This window comes from Capra hircus, chromosome 2 (assembly GCF_001704415.2).
Source record: "Capra hircus breed San Clemente chromosome 2, ASM170441v1, whole genome shotgun sequence".
NCBI classification, from domain to species: domain Eukaryota; kingdom Metazoa; phylum Chordata; class Mammalia; order Artiodactyla; family Bovidae; genus Capra; species Capra hircus.
In genome coordinates this window covers 40,747,342-40,761,906 of record NC_030809.1, presented here as the reverse complement: position 1 = coordinate 40,761,906, position 14,565 = coordinate 40,747,342, and the positions used below count along the sequence as shown (strand labels likewise).

Below are 14,565 nucleotides of genomic sequence, written 5' to 3'. Positions count from 1 at the left end.
TCTTAGCTAATCAGATGCTGTGCGGCCTTGCCTTTAATTTTATCTGGCCAAGCTTCCCGCCATCTGTTTTCCCATAATGCTCTTACTCTCCCCTCCAGATGTTTGGCACAGCATCTCAACTTGATGTCTATTTCTTCTTGTTCCCCTTCACCTCACATGAACCTTCCAAGTCATAATTCTTTAGAAATAGACACAAGGAGCTTTATTTCAAATCATCGTTTTTACTTAAGGAGTTCCATCTCCAAGGTCAGTAGAAGTCAAAAAATTTTCTTATTGTAGAATTCCTTGGCTGTGTGCATTTTTAAAAAAGAAAGGAAGAAAAGAAACCAGAAGCATAAGATTGTTAAGCAATATCCTCATGTTCACATAAGCCAGGGACTCAGGAATAGGAATTAAACATCAAGAATTTTACTTTTGATTCTTTTTTAACATTTGATTTACTGAAAACTGAAGCTATTCTATCAGTCACTTGGCAGCTTCAACTTTGATCAATGCCTCTATTCAATAGGGGGTCAAATACCTGAAGGGAAATAAAAGAATTCTCTGGAACATATGGCAGGGAAAGGATCATTTGTGTGTGCCTGCTGAAAAGACAAATGACTTGCGTTCTCAGCTCCCTTACTGTGGCCGTGTTCTCTGCCGCTCAGCTCATCATAGACAATCTTGGGCTCCAGCTAATCTGCTGCTTTTCAAAGCAAGCTAAATGGAAATAAAGGTTTAAATATCTGGAAACGAAGTTATGATTTAAGAGAAAAAAAAAAAACTAGCAGTCTGAAAAAATTTTCCTGACAAAGTGTACAGCATGTTAGGAAAATTCTTTTCTGAGACCACCTGCTGATATTCTATTTTATAACTAGAGAGAATACAGCCTTCTGGCCAAAACTTAGATGGAACTATAGCTTTTGGAAGAGGAAGGAAAAAATTACCCTAAACCTCATTGAGAACAGAAGTCGTTTTCATGGTACAAACAAATCTACAAGCTAGAAAAGCTCTCCTTGCTATCTTTTGAAAAATATTTTGTCCTTAATGTCTCATGTGTACCCTCTGTCCTACATTTACTGCTGGAATCTAGGTCAAGTCATTATCAGCTCATGCTGCGCCTGGGCCATGGCCTCAACACGCATCTCCCCACCTCCAGGCTCACTCAATTGCGTTTACCTACCCTGCTTGAACTCCTTCCAACGAGAACCCTGCATTGGTTTAGGAAAGATATCTCACAAGGTATTGAGGAAGAAGACAAAGCACCAAAGACCCACCCAAGTATATGGATTTGTGTCAGAAAGGGAGTCAAGATGTGGACAGAGCTAGAGTCTGTCATACAGTGTGAAATATATCAGAAAGAGAAAGACAAGTATTACATATTAACTCAGGTATGTGGGATCTAGAGAACTGGTACAGATGAATCAGTTCCAGGGCAGGACAGAGATGCAGATATAACAAACAGAAGTGTGGACATGGCGGGGAAGAGGAGCGTGGGATGAACTGGGAGAGTGGCGTTGGCATACACCAACACCATGGGTAATATAGCTGCTAGGAAGCTGCTGCATAGCACAGGGTGCTCAGCTTGGTGCTTTGTGGTGACCTAGAGAGGTGGGATGGTGGTGGGGAGGGAGGTCCAGGGGGAGGCCGTTTATGTATGCATATTGCTGATTGACTTCTTTGTACAGCAGAAACGAACACAACATTGTAAAGAATGATATTCCAATAAATTTTTTAAAAAGAGCTTCAATCTATTTATGTGAGAATTATCTGGAAATAAGCTCAGAAGGTTGTTTCAAGAATGAACTGTGATAGCATGTAAAAAAATCTGTACCTTGCTTCTCACACTGTAGACACTCAATGAGTCTTATCTGCCACTGCCTGTCTCTTGTGAATTTTGCTTGCCACACCCTTTGTCTTGTGAATTTTTCTTGCCACACTCTTTGTATCTTGTGAATTTTTGCCTCTGCTGGTCCTTTTACATGATTTGCTCTCCTCTGCCAAGTTCAAAGTCTACCTACTTTGAAATACTATCATACATTATCACATCTGGCCTAGTATTCTGATTAATAATGGCTTTCCTGTCTCCTCTTACGTATTGTAAACATCCCAAGAACATGCGTCTTTATAGTCCTTGTAGCATTTTAAAAGTTTGTAAATAGTTGTATGCTCCATATTTATTGAACAAATTCTAATTGTTTACCAAAACTCTCAACATGATTTTCAATCATAAACATTTAAATTTAATCCATTAAGATCTAAAAAATCAGGTGGAATTTCTCTCCTAAACATTTCTCACCCAGTTTCTAAGGATCACGTCTTAAATAACAAGCCATATTCCCTTGAAGACGTCTATTCCTGCCAAGGGCATCACCAGTACAATGTTTTGACATAAATCAAGTCAATAATATAAGACTGAATAGAACTTATTTTAAGCTCCACAGAAATGAAGGAAGAAAAATAAAAATCCCTTGAAAAAGAGCTGCCAAACATTGGACAGCCTGCTAATGTTAAAAAAAAAAAATGAGATGTTTCTTTTCACCATCCCTAAATTATTGAGATGGCAGGTGTGCCTGTTTTATGTTGTTGCTTATGTTTGTGATTGAGAAGTAAACTTTGCCTGTAGCCAGTTAATCATCTGAGTCTTTCGGAAAACTTAATTGAGAGGTCATTATTTGCTTTGCTTCCTTCTTCCTCCGCATCTCCACGGCATATCAGCAGTCACAGTGATGCATCACTCTGCTGGTAATTCATACGGTATATTCAGAACCACAGATCATGGCTGCTTCAGACCTGCCAGATGTTCCAAGTCTCTTGCTGCAATTAAGTTCCAACACAGCCCAATTTGAAAGAGATGGAGAAACCACAGTTCTAATTAAGAATATTCATGCGTTTGCACCTTGGAAAGCCAGAAATCACATAATGTCCCAGAGTGGACAATATCCTTTCCTTTGAGAAGATAGAAAAAATGCAATTTAAAATAAGTCACCAGATATGCACTAGGGGAAGCTCTGAGTTGAAACAAAAGATGTGGGATTGGATGAACTATTTGAACTCCCAGCTAAACCTGCCTTAATCAGAATTTAAAGGGCTAGTTCAGGGCTCCAAATACTGACCATACATTATCATCTGAGAAACTTAAAAAAGAAAATCACCCTTGCCTGGGTCCACTGCAGAGCTAGTCTAGATCAAGAAGAAGAAACAGTGTTGTTGTGAGCATTCCCATCTCCACACAGGAGTTATCGCTAGACTGTTGCTAGGGTAACCACAAACGTGTTCTTCTTAGACATTTAAAATGAGAACTCAAGGCATCTTCAGCTGGACTAGAAACAGGTGCCAGCATTTGAAGTAGGCTCAGCCAACCGAATTAGGCAAGGCTGAGACTTTCTGCTACACCTATGATAAGTGATCAGAGGTTCCTGACAGCATCTTCAGAAGAAATATAGGAAATGATCTTCATTATGATACTTGCTTGAGGTGGTAGAGTTCACACTTTGTGAACCACTTTATGTTGAGTGTGTTGTGATCCCTGGAATTAGAATCCTTGAAAAGATATTAAAACGCAGTATGGTGAGTTAAGGGATCAGGATTCAGTGTCTGTCATTAATTAGCTGTGAAATGGGCAAATTATTCCAACTTTCTGGGCAATGATCTCCTTGCCTAATAAAGATAAAGTTTCAAGGGGCAATTTTAGGGGTTCCAGGGGCCTTAGAGGCAGTTGTGTTATCCTACAGTGGACATCTATTGTTTTGAACTTTCAAACTCCACTTTCCCTTTGTTCTATAGCTGACCCTTGGTTTTTCTCTGGAAATCAATATTTCCTCACTCTCAGGCTATGTAGGTACTGACTATACTCCTAGCTCCAGGGAACAGTATTTCACCTAGGTCTGGCCAGTTGAAACACTGCATTACCTACTCATACAGGAGTGGTTTAGGTATGTGACTCAAGTCAATCAAATTCAATGAAACTCAGTTCTGGGATTTTTTTTTTTTCTGGAACTATGATGAATGATAAACTCTTTTCTCTGGGTTTTAAGTTTTAGGAAGTAAGCTTGGAGCTGAGAGGAGAGATCTTGTCATCATAGTGGGATAACATGCCTCAAGAGGAAGCCAACACCGTACAAATTAGAGCTAATAAAAGGAGAGCTATCATTCCCTGGTGGCATAATTTAAAGCTCCTAGATCCAGCTATACCTGAAGCTGTTCTGCCCTTTTCAGAAGTCTAAATCAATAAGGCCTCCCCTCTTGTAAATTAAGCCAGTTTGAATTGGATTTCTTTTACTGGCATCCAAAAGAGTTCTGATCAATACCAACCCCTCATTTTATAGGCTTTGGAAAATGACACCAAAGGTGGTGACTTGTCCAGATGTAGATAAAGTCAGAGGCAGGATTAGAACCAGCTTCTGAGCTTTCCAGTTCAAACACTTTCAAAATACATCTAAACCTTGAATTTACAAAAAATAAAAAAGAAAGAAAGAAAGTGCTGACTTCTTGGAAATATCTGTTTAATTGACTCTTCCCTCTGTTCCAGTAATATTACTCTTTGTAATTCTTGAGTGATTTATTTTCTTGCAGCCTTTTGCTGTCTCTGAATTCACTTATTTTGTAACTATTATACCTAGTCTGAGAGAACTCCAGGAGTTGGTGATGGACAGGGAGGCTTGGCGTGCTGCGATTCATGGGGTCGCAAAGAGTCAGACACGACTGAGCGACTGAACTGAACTGATACCTACTAACCAAGTTAGTGAGAAACAAACCTGGCAACAATCCACCACTCAAATTATTATTTTGGTGCAGCTGAGAACAACTAAACAATAGGCTGTCTGAATTTCTATTTTTCAACAGACTTATTTTTCAAATCTATTTTTCAATAGATTTTTCAAAATGATGTAGCACTGAGACCTCAATTTCCCATTAGAGGCAGAAGAGATGGATATCTTTAAAAGGAAGAATTCAGAATTAGGCTTATGATTTTGCTAAATGTGAGATGCCAGGCTGGATGAAATAGAAACTGGAATCAAGATTGCCAGGAGAAATATATCAACCTCAGATATACAGATGATAGCCCTCTAATAGCAGAAGGCAAAGAGGAACTAGAGAGCCTTTTGATGAGGATGAAAGAGGAGAGTGAAAAAGCTGATTTAAAACTCAACATTCAAAAAACTAAGATTATGGCATCCACTGCCATCACTTTAAACAAATAGAAAAAGTGGAACCAGTGACAGGTTTTATTTTCTTGGACTCCAAAATCACTGTGGATGGTGACTACAACCATGAAATTAAAAGATGCTTGCTCCTTGAGAGGAAAGCTATGACAAACCTAGATAGCATATTAAAAAAGCAGAGACATCACTTTGCCAACAAAGACCCATATAAGTTTTTCCAGTAGTTATACACAAGAGTGAGAGTTGGACCATAAAGAAGGCTGAGTGCCAAAGAATCAATGCTTTGGAATTGCAGTGCTGGAGAAGACTCTTGAGAGTCCCTTGGACAGCAAGGAGATCAAACCAGTCAATCTTAAAGGAAATCAACCCCTGAATATTCAGTGGAAGGACTGATGCTGAAGCTGAACCTCCAATCCTTTGGCTACCTGATTTGAAGAGCTGACTCATTGGAAAAGACCCTGATGCTGGGAAAGACTGAAGGCAAAAGGAGACCAGGATGGAAGAGGATGAGATGGTTACATAGCATAACTGACTCAATGGACATGAATTTGAGCAAACTTAAGGGATAGTGAGTGAAGGACAGGGGAGCCTGCTGTGCTGCAGTCCATGGGGTCACAAAGAATAAGACACAATTTAGCTACTGAACAACACAAGAATTTTGCTAAAAATTGATTTCCATCAACTGTTATTTTCAACCTGTAGCTAGTGAATTAAAAGCCAAATAATTAAATATTTTGCAAAACAGTGAATTCAGCTTAAGATCTTCATTCTACATAAACTGTGTATTCCAATCACCCATGACCCCTCTATTTCATATGTAAATTGAATGCTTATGAATTTTTCTTCCCCATCGAACCCTGAGCCTCTATATATCAGGGATCTTATTTTAAACATTTCCAAGCCTTATGAACACTCCATCACTATGCACTGTATGTGTGCATGGAGTGGTGGTTAGGACACATGGCTGTTTCCAGTTTATTACTCAGAACATTGAATCAGCATGCTTGCTACGACTATCTCTGTGATCTGGTATCAAGTTCATCTGTCTGTTATTAGTATGTGTGAGAAGAGTTTGTAATATATTCAAACTAATTTCATGTTTTGAAAGTTTCTGCATGGACCATTTTTAGTCAAGCAGAATCTTGTGGGATTTTAGACCCTAAAGTGTCAGATCTAGTTGTTATATTTTCATTTTCATGTCTTCAATAAGCATCTAGAAATGAAATTATGGATTGACACTCAGGGTCTGTGTGAACTGTGAGAACGTACATTCTCAAATCTTCTCAAGTCTTATGTGCTATCCTTCCAATTTATCTCATATCATCTAGGGTGAAAAGTGTGAACCTTTCTCATTTTACACACCTGGAGGTACTGAAACCAACCAGAGAGAGACTAGACTAAGGAACATTATGGAGTTTTATGTTGTCCCAGATACATGTAAATTTCTCAAGTTCTGCCTCATTCAGAATAGAGAGATTGGGAATGCTTTTTAATCTAGAAAGGAATTACATTAAATTTATGGGTACAGATCTATTAATATATCTTTTAAACTAAAGAAGGAAACCAGAGCAATGTTTATTTAAAAAATAAGAGAACACATCCAAACAGCTTTTACTGGAGAGTTCATTTTCTTTTTCCATTTAAAAGTGAAACATTACATTAAAATTTGCATATTAATGTCAAAAGAGAGAGAGGCCAGATCTCCATGTGATATCTCACACTCCTCAAAATACCCCTAAAAATGTGAATATTATTACCCACATTTTATCAGTGAAAGATCATCTTTATGGAGGTGAAGTCAATGGTCCGTGGTCATGTAGCCAGTGAGCAGCTGAACTGGATGGAGGTCAGGCGTGCTTGCCTCACAGTTTCTGTCCTGACCACTCTGCTGCACAGCTTCTCACAACATGGTCTCGACAACTTGAGAAGACCTTAATGTATGAGCTGCAGGCTGTTTAGCTACATGCTTCACGCTGTTACCTCCATCAGTGCTGGTGACTACTCTGTGACTGAGATATTGCTGTCTGCACTTTGGAGATCAGGGAAGCGGCCTGGGTAACTTGCCCAAGATCACACATGCGGCAGAATTGTGCTATTAGACACCACTCCTTCCTTCAGCTCATGTTTATTACACACGGCCTCTGTGCCAGGATGAGAAGGAAATGCATGATTTCTGTTTTAGCTACTTTAAATATTAGCAAAATATTTTTTGAATGAAGATATTGACTCATGCAAAAACTAAAGAGCAGACATCATCAAAGCATTAGTGTTTCTGAAATCTGACTTTATGCCCCCTGCAGGGCCTTCCAGCGCCTCCCTGGAACACTCTGAGAGTTTCTGAGCTGAGTTTAATCCACGTGCTTTGGAATCTAGGTCTTGCTCAGTTCAGTTCAGTTGCTCAGTCATGTCCGACCCTTTGTGACCCCATGAATTGCAGCATGCCAGGTCTCCCTGTCCATCACCAACTCCTGGAGTTTACTCAGACTCATGTCCATCGAGCTGGTGATGCCATCCAGCCATCTCATCCTCTGTCATCCCCTTCTCCTCCTGCCCCCAATCCCTTCAAGCATTAGGGTCTTTTCCAATGAGTCAACTCTTCGCATGAGGTGGCCAAAGGATTGGAGTTTCAGCTTTAACATCAGTCCTTCCAATGAGCACCCAGGACTGATCTCCCTTAGAATGGCCTGGTTGGATCTCCTTGCAGAACAAGGGACTCTCAAGAGTCTTCTCCAACACCACAGTTCAAAAGCATCAATTCTTCAACACTCACCTTTCTTCACAGTCCAACTCTCACATCCATACATGACCACTGGAAAAACCATAGCCTTGACTAGACGGACTTTGTTGGCAAAGTAATGTCTCTGCTTTTCAATATGCTGTCTAGGTTGGTCATAACTTTCCTTCCAAGGAGTAAGCGTCTTTTAATTCCATGGCTGCAGTCACCATCTGCAGTGATTTTGGAGGCCCAAACAATAAAGTCAGCCACTGTTTTCACTGTTTCCCCATCTATTTCCCATGAAGTGATGGGACCAGATGCCATGATCTTAGTTTTCTGAATGTTGAGATTTAAGCCAGCTTTTCCACTCTCCTCTTTCAATTTCATCAAGAAGCTTTTTAGTTTCTCTTCACTTTCTGCCATAAGGGTGGTGTCATCTGTATATCTGAGGTTATTGATATTTCTCCCGGCAATCTTGATTCCAGCTGTGATTCTTCCAGCCCAGTGTTTCTCATGATGTACTCTACATAGAAGTTAAATAAGCAAGGTGACAATATACAGCTTTGACGTACTCCTCTTCCTATTTGGAACCAGTCTGTTGTTCCATGTCCTGTTCTAACTGTTGCTTTCCTGACCTGCTTATAGGTTTCTCAAGAGGCAGGTCAGGTGGTCTGGTATTCCCATCTCTTTCAGAATTTTCTACAGTTTATTGTGATCCACACAGTCAAAGGCTTTGGCATAGTCAATAAAACAAAAATAGATGTTTTTCTGGAATTCTGTTGCTTTTTCCATGATCCAGTGGATGTTGGCAATTTGATCCCTGGTTCCTCTGCCTTTTCTAAAACCAGCCTGGACATCTGAATGTTCGTGGTTCACGTATTGCTGAAGCCTGACTTGGAGAATTTTGAGCATTACTCTACTAGCATGTGAGATGAATGCAATTGTGCAGTAGTTTGAGCATTCTTTGGCATTGCCTTTCTTTGGGATTGGAATGAAAACTGACCTTTTCCAGTCCTGTGGCCACTGCTGAGTTTTCCAAATTTGCTGGCATATTGAGTGCAGCACTTTCACAGCATCATCTTCCAGGATTTGAAATAGCTCCACTGGAATTCCATTACCTCCACTAGCTTTGTTCGTAGTGATGCCTTCTAAGGCCCACTTGACTTCACATTCCAGGATGTCTGGCTCTAGGTGAGTTATCACATCATCGTGATCATCTGGGTTGTGAAGATATTTTTTGTACAGTTCTTCTGTGTATTCTTGCCATCTCTTCTTAATATCTTCTGCTTCTGTTAGGTCCCTACCATTTCTGTCCTTTATTGAGCCCATCTTTGCATGAAATGCTCTCTTGGTATCTCTAATTTTCTTGAAGAGATCTCTAGTTTTTCCCATTCTGTTGTTTTCCTCTATTTCATTGCATTGATTGCTGAGGAAGGCTTTCTTATCTCTCCTTGCTATTCTTTGGAACTCTCCATTCAAATGGGTATATCTTTCCTTTTCTCTTTTGCTTTTCACTTCTCTTCTTTTCACAGCTATTTGTAAGGTCTCCCCAGACAGCCATTTTGCTTTTTTGCATTTCCTTTCCATGGGGATGTCCTCGATCCCTGTCTCCTGTACAATGTCACAAACCTCTATCCATAGGTCATCAGGCACTCTATCTATCAGATCTGGTCCCTTAAATCTATTGCTCACTTCCACTGTATAATCATAAGGGATTTGATTTAGGTCATACCTGAATGGTCTAGTGGTTTTCCCTACTTTGTTCAATTTAAGTCTGAATTTGGCAATAAGGAGTTCATGATCTGAGCCACAGTCAGCTCCTGGTCTTGTTTTTGCTGACTGTATAGAGCTTCTCCATCTCTGGCTGCAAAGAATATAATCAATCTGATTTCCACATTGACCATCTGGTGATGTCCATGTGTAGAGTCTTCTCTTGTGTTGTTGGAAGAGAGTGTTTGCTATGACCTGTGTGGTCTCTTGGCAAAACTCTATTAGCCTTTGCCCTGCTTCATTCTGTATTCCAAGGCCAAATTTGCCTGTTACCCCGGGTGTTTCTTGACTTCCTACTTTTGCATTCCAGTCCCCTATAATGAAAAGGACATTTTTGGGGGGTGTTAGTTCTAAAAGGTCTTTTAGGTCTTCATAGAACCATTCGACTTCAGCTTCTTCAGCATCATTGGTCTTGCTAGACTTGGCTTACACCCTGGGCTAAAAGAAATCACTGTCTTCCTTTCCGGTCTCTTTCGGGCCCTCCCTCACCAGTTCTCTCCTGCAGAGGAGAGGCTTGACCCTCTGATACCCACTTGCCCCCTCGCCCTCATTCTGTTTGTCTTTTTCTTCTGCTGCCAGGCACCTCCAGGGAGAAGCTTATTTCAGCTGCTTCTGTTTCCCTGCCTCCCAGTTCTTCCTTAAGTCCCTCCACTGCCATTATCCTCACTCAAACCCTGTAGGTTAAAAGTCACCCCTGACTCCTGGTCACTAATCTGAATATTCTTTCCTAGTCATCTCCACCAACTTCTGACTGGATCAAATCCAGGTCTGATTTCCCGTGTTCTCTGCCGTCTTTGGACTCGGAAAAAAGTTCGGATTTCCTCTCTTGTGGCTCTGATATAAACAGCTTTGCTTTAGCAAAACTGGCTGACTCCATGTTTCCAGGAGGTATTTTACACATTTTTGCATTAGACAAACATAGCTATTTTCTCTTCTTGTCTTTTTGGTTGGGTGTGGGCAGGAAGCAATTCGTTTTTAATTGTTTTTACAAATACGCTGAAGAATCTTTCAGCTCTGTCAGTGCTGGATGCGATCTCGGGCCACAAGTTTGCACGGTCTTCTGCGTCTGGCCCTGCGATGGCAGAACCTTTCATCTCTCCCTTATTGTTTGCTATGTATGGTTCCTGTGTTATCTTCAAAATAAAGAAACACATGGTCTTTTCTCCGGTATGACTTTCATTGTTGAATTACCGCTGCTGGATGTACCTTCTTTCTGAGCTCTGGTTTGCCTTTATTCACTGTGGCCATCCCCAAGTCACCCACACCAGCTGCAGGAAGTCTATTTAGTCGTCCCTTGTTCCCTTTCACAGAGATGATATACAAATTTTTGGCTCCTGTGTTGCCAGCGTGGTTGGTCATGGCTCCAACTGGAAGAGACAGGGAAATCTGGAATTTTGCACCGGAGAACTTACCATGTCCCTACTTTGACATCTTGAATGCCAGAAAGAGATAAAAAGCAATTTTCTCATTGGGTACATGCAGTATGGCTTAGAGTACCAGTATAACGGCCCAAAGGGTAGATAAAAGTGAGGCTTCTGTTAAACTATTCAGAATTTTTCTATTAGGAAGTCTAGAAAGAAGCAGCCTTGATTTCAGCACACATAGATGACCTGTACTTTAGAGATCAGGTTGTGTGAGTATGTTTTCATTACCTAAAGGGTGAGTTGGTGTATTTTTCTGTAGTTAGTGTTTGAATCTCTTGAATGTCCCTAATTTGATCAAAGACTTTGGGATGGTTTTCTAACACACTGAGACTCAATTCCCTCATATATAAAATGGAGGTGATTATGGTCCCTGCCCCACAGTATTGTTTGGAGAACTAAAGAAATAATGCACATGAAATGCTTAGCATAGAGGTGTTTGGTAAATGCTAGTCATTATAGTTGCTGCCCTTATAGCTGCTCATATGCATGCCTCACATATCATACCAAATGTATTAGTTTCCTGTAGCTGCTGTAACAGATTATCACAACCATGCTGGCTTGAAACAACAGAAATGTATTCTCCCACAGTTCTGGAGCCCAGAAGTCTGAAGCCAAGGGAACAGTAGGGCAATGCTTCTGCTGGAGGTTCTAGAGGAGAATTTTCTCCATGCCTCTTCCAGCCTCCAATGTCTGCTGGAATTTCTAGGTGTTCATTGGGCTTGTGCTGACATCACTCAAATTTCTGCCTCTGTCTTCACATTGCCTTATCTTCTGTTTGGCTGAGACAAAGCTCCTTCTCGCTCTGATGATATTTAGGGTCCACTCAGAGAATTCTAGTGGAAACAGTGACAGACTTTATTTTCTTGGGCTCCAGAATCACTGTGGATGGGCACAGCAGCCATGAAATTAAAAGATGCTTGCTCCTTGGAAGAAAATCTATGACAAACGTAGAGTATTAAAAAGCAGAGATATCACTTTGCTGACAAAGGTCTGTATAGTCAAAGCTATGGTTTTTCCAGTAGTCAGGTATGGATGTGAGATTTGGACCATAAAATAAGCTGAGTGCTGAAGAATTGATGATTTGGAATTGTGGTGCTGGAGAAGACTCTTGAGAGTCCCTTGGCCTGCAAGGAGATCAAATCAGTCCATCCTAAAGGAAATCAGTCCTGAATATTCATTGGAAGGAACGATGCTGATGCTCCAGTACTTTGACCACCTGATGTGAATATCCAACTCGTTGGAAAACACCCTGATGCTGGGAAGGATTGAAGGCAAAAGGAGAAGAGGGCGGCAGAGGATGAGATAGTTAGACAGCATCACTGACTCAATGGAAATGAATTTGAGCAAATTCCGCGAGACAGTGGAGGACAGGGAAGACAGGCGTGCTGTAGTCCACGGAGTCACAAAGAGTTGGACACGACTTAGAGACTGAACAGCAACGACAACAATAGAGACTTCAGTTATCTACTCATTTTTAGATCCTTATCATAATTATATTTGCAAAGACTTTACTTTTTTCTAAATGAAATGATAGTCACAGGTTCTCAGGAGCAGGATTTGGACATGTCTTTGGAAGCCGCTATCAGCCTATCACACCAAATTATCATACCTCTCACATCAAATTTCACATCTTGAAAGGTGTGACCTGTTTCCTTCATCTCTGTACTTCCCACAACACCTAGAACTGTGACTAGAGGATGATGGGTGCACGGGAGTTTGTAAGGTATTAGTAAGTAAGTAAATAATAAACTACCAAAAAGTTTCATGCTTGGATCAATGATGGAAGTGTTTGTGCCTCTCAATTAAAAAAAAAAATTAAAACAGTGCGGGTGTTCAGCTAACATCCACTGAATGAAATCCTAATATTAAAGATTTTATAATTAGTCAGTAGTTTGATGGGCTCCCCTGGTGGCTCAGATGGTAAAGAATCTGCCTGCAAAGCAGGAGATGCAGGTTTGATCCCTGGGTTGGAAAGATCCCCTGGAGAAGGGAATGGCAACCCACTCCAGTATTCTTGCCTGGAGAATCCCATGGACAGGGAAGCCTGGTGTGCTACAGTCCATGGGGTCGCAAAGGGTCAGACACAATTGAGCAACTAAGCACAGCAGTTTGATAACACTATTAACTTATTAGAAACATGTAAAATTTCAATAAAAAATTGTAATATGTACCAAGCTATGTCCATGGAGTCCAATCCCATCCTGAGTGGTTTCACACTCAAAGAAGCATAACACAAAAAGGGATTTCAGTGTTTACACACATTTCTCTCGGACTTTTAAAGGTCTGAGCACAAGTGCACAGCAACTCTTTAAATCTTCTAGTCTAGTCTTTGATCTACTCTGGAAGTTTCTGGAACAATGGAGCCTCTCATGTTTTTGACCCGAAAGAGCACTTCCAATCATGATGTCTTACTATGCTGGCCCTTCCACAGTAAGTGTGGTCGCACCCTCTGCTTACCTTACCTCTCTCTCACACCCAGGAGGCTGGGGTGGGGAGGTGGGGAACATGGCCTCTCTCTTAGGAAATGGATGGAGGGTACACCCTGGAGGACTTGGAATTGACAGCCACTGTTTGACTGAACCAGCTGACTTTCACTTCTTGTCTCTTTAGAGGGTTCGCCAATCACAGAAATATATTAGCTCTTCCCTGGTGATATACGATAGCTAGAAATCAGATGTTTGGCAAATAGCCCACCTGGGTCCAGTCAAAATAAGATAAATAATTCTTCAACTAGTGTGAGATTAAAAAGACAGTGTCTGTGTGTACAAATCCGTTTTCTTTCTTAAAATCTCCGAAATCACAAAACGTGCACCACAATAAGCTCTGCACTTTTCACTGCCAAGGAGAAAATTCAAAATAAAGGCCCACTACTGAATGGATTGCACTGTCAAAGGAGAGCCATGACGCATTAGATTCAATAAACCACTCAAGCTTCTGATTGAATATATTATGGGAACTCTTATAGGCTACAGTTTAAAAGATTAGTCCAGGAAGAAACAATATACTACTGTATTGGCTTTCTTGCTGGCAGTCTCAGCTTCAGGCACAAGATGATGCTACCTGATAGTTGCCATGGTAACCATGCAAGTCCTCAGCTGGAGCATTTTCAAACCAAAAAATAGAACATCATACACGAGCTTGCTGTTTAAAGGGGGAGAGGATGGGCAGCAGCTTTTAACATGGGAGCCTCCTGGTATAAATTCTGCACTGTCAGGCTCGCGAGTCTTCTGATTTTTGTGAGGCTGGTTGAGGCTGCCCTGGCATCTCTGCCTGTGGGTGTCCAAAATTGGCAGCATCCTGGGTGACTTTCAGGGTGAAAAAATAGGATAAGAGGTGCACCTGTGATTCGGTGGAGGTTGGAGAGGATTTTCCATCCTGCGGAGACTCTTGGGGCTTGCCAACTTCCCCAAACTGTAGCCCTGTAAGGTCTTACTGAATTTGCCAGATCCTATGTTCACAATAGTTATAGATCCACTTGGCCTAATGTATTCTGCCTAACTCAGCATCCATG

The 14,565-nt window shown here is 41.0% G+C and overlaps 1 pseudogene; it reads right to left on the bottom strand.

Annotated features, from left to right (window-relative positions):
- LOC102175446 lies at positions 10,530-11,061 on the bottom strand (annotated as a pseudogene).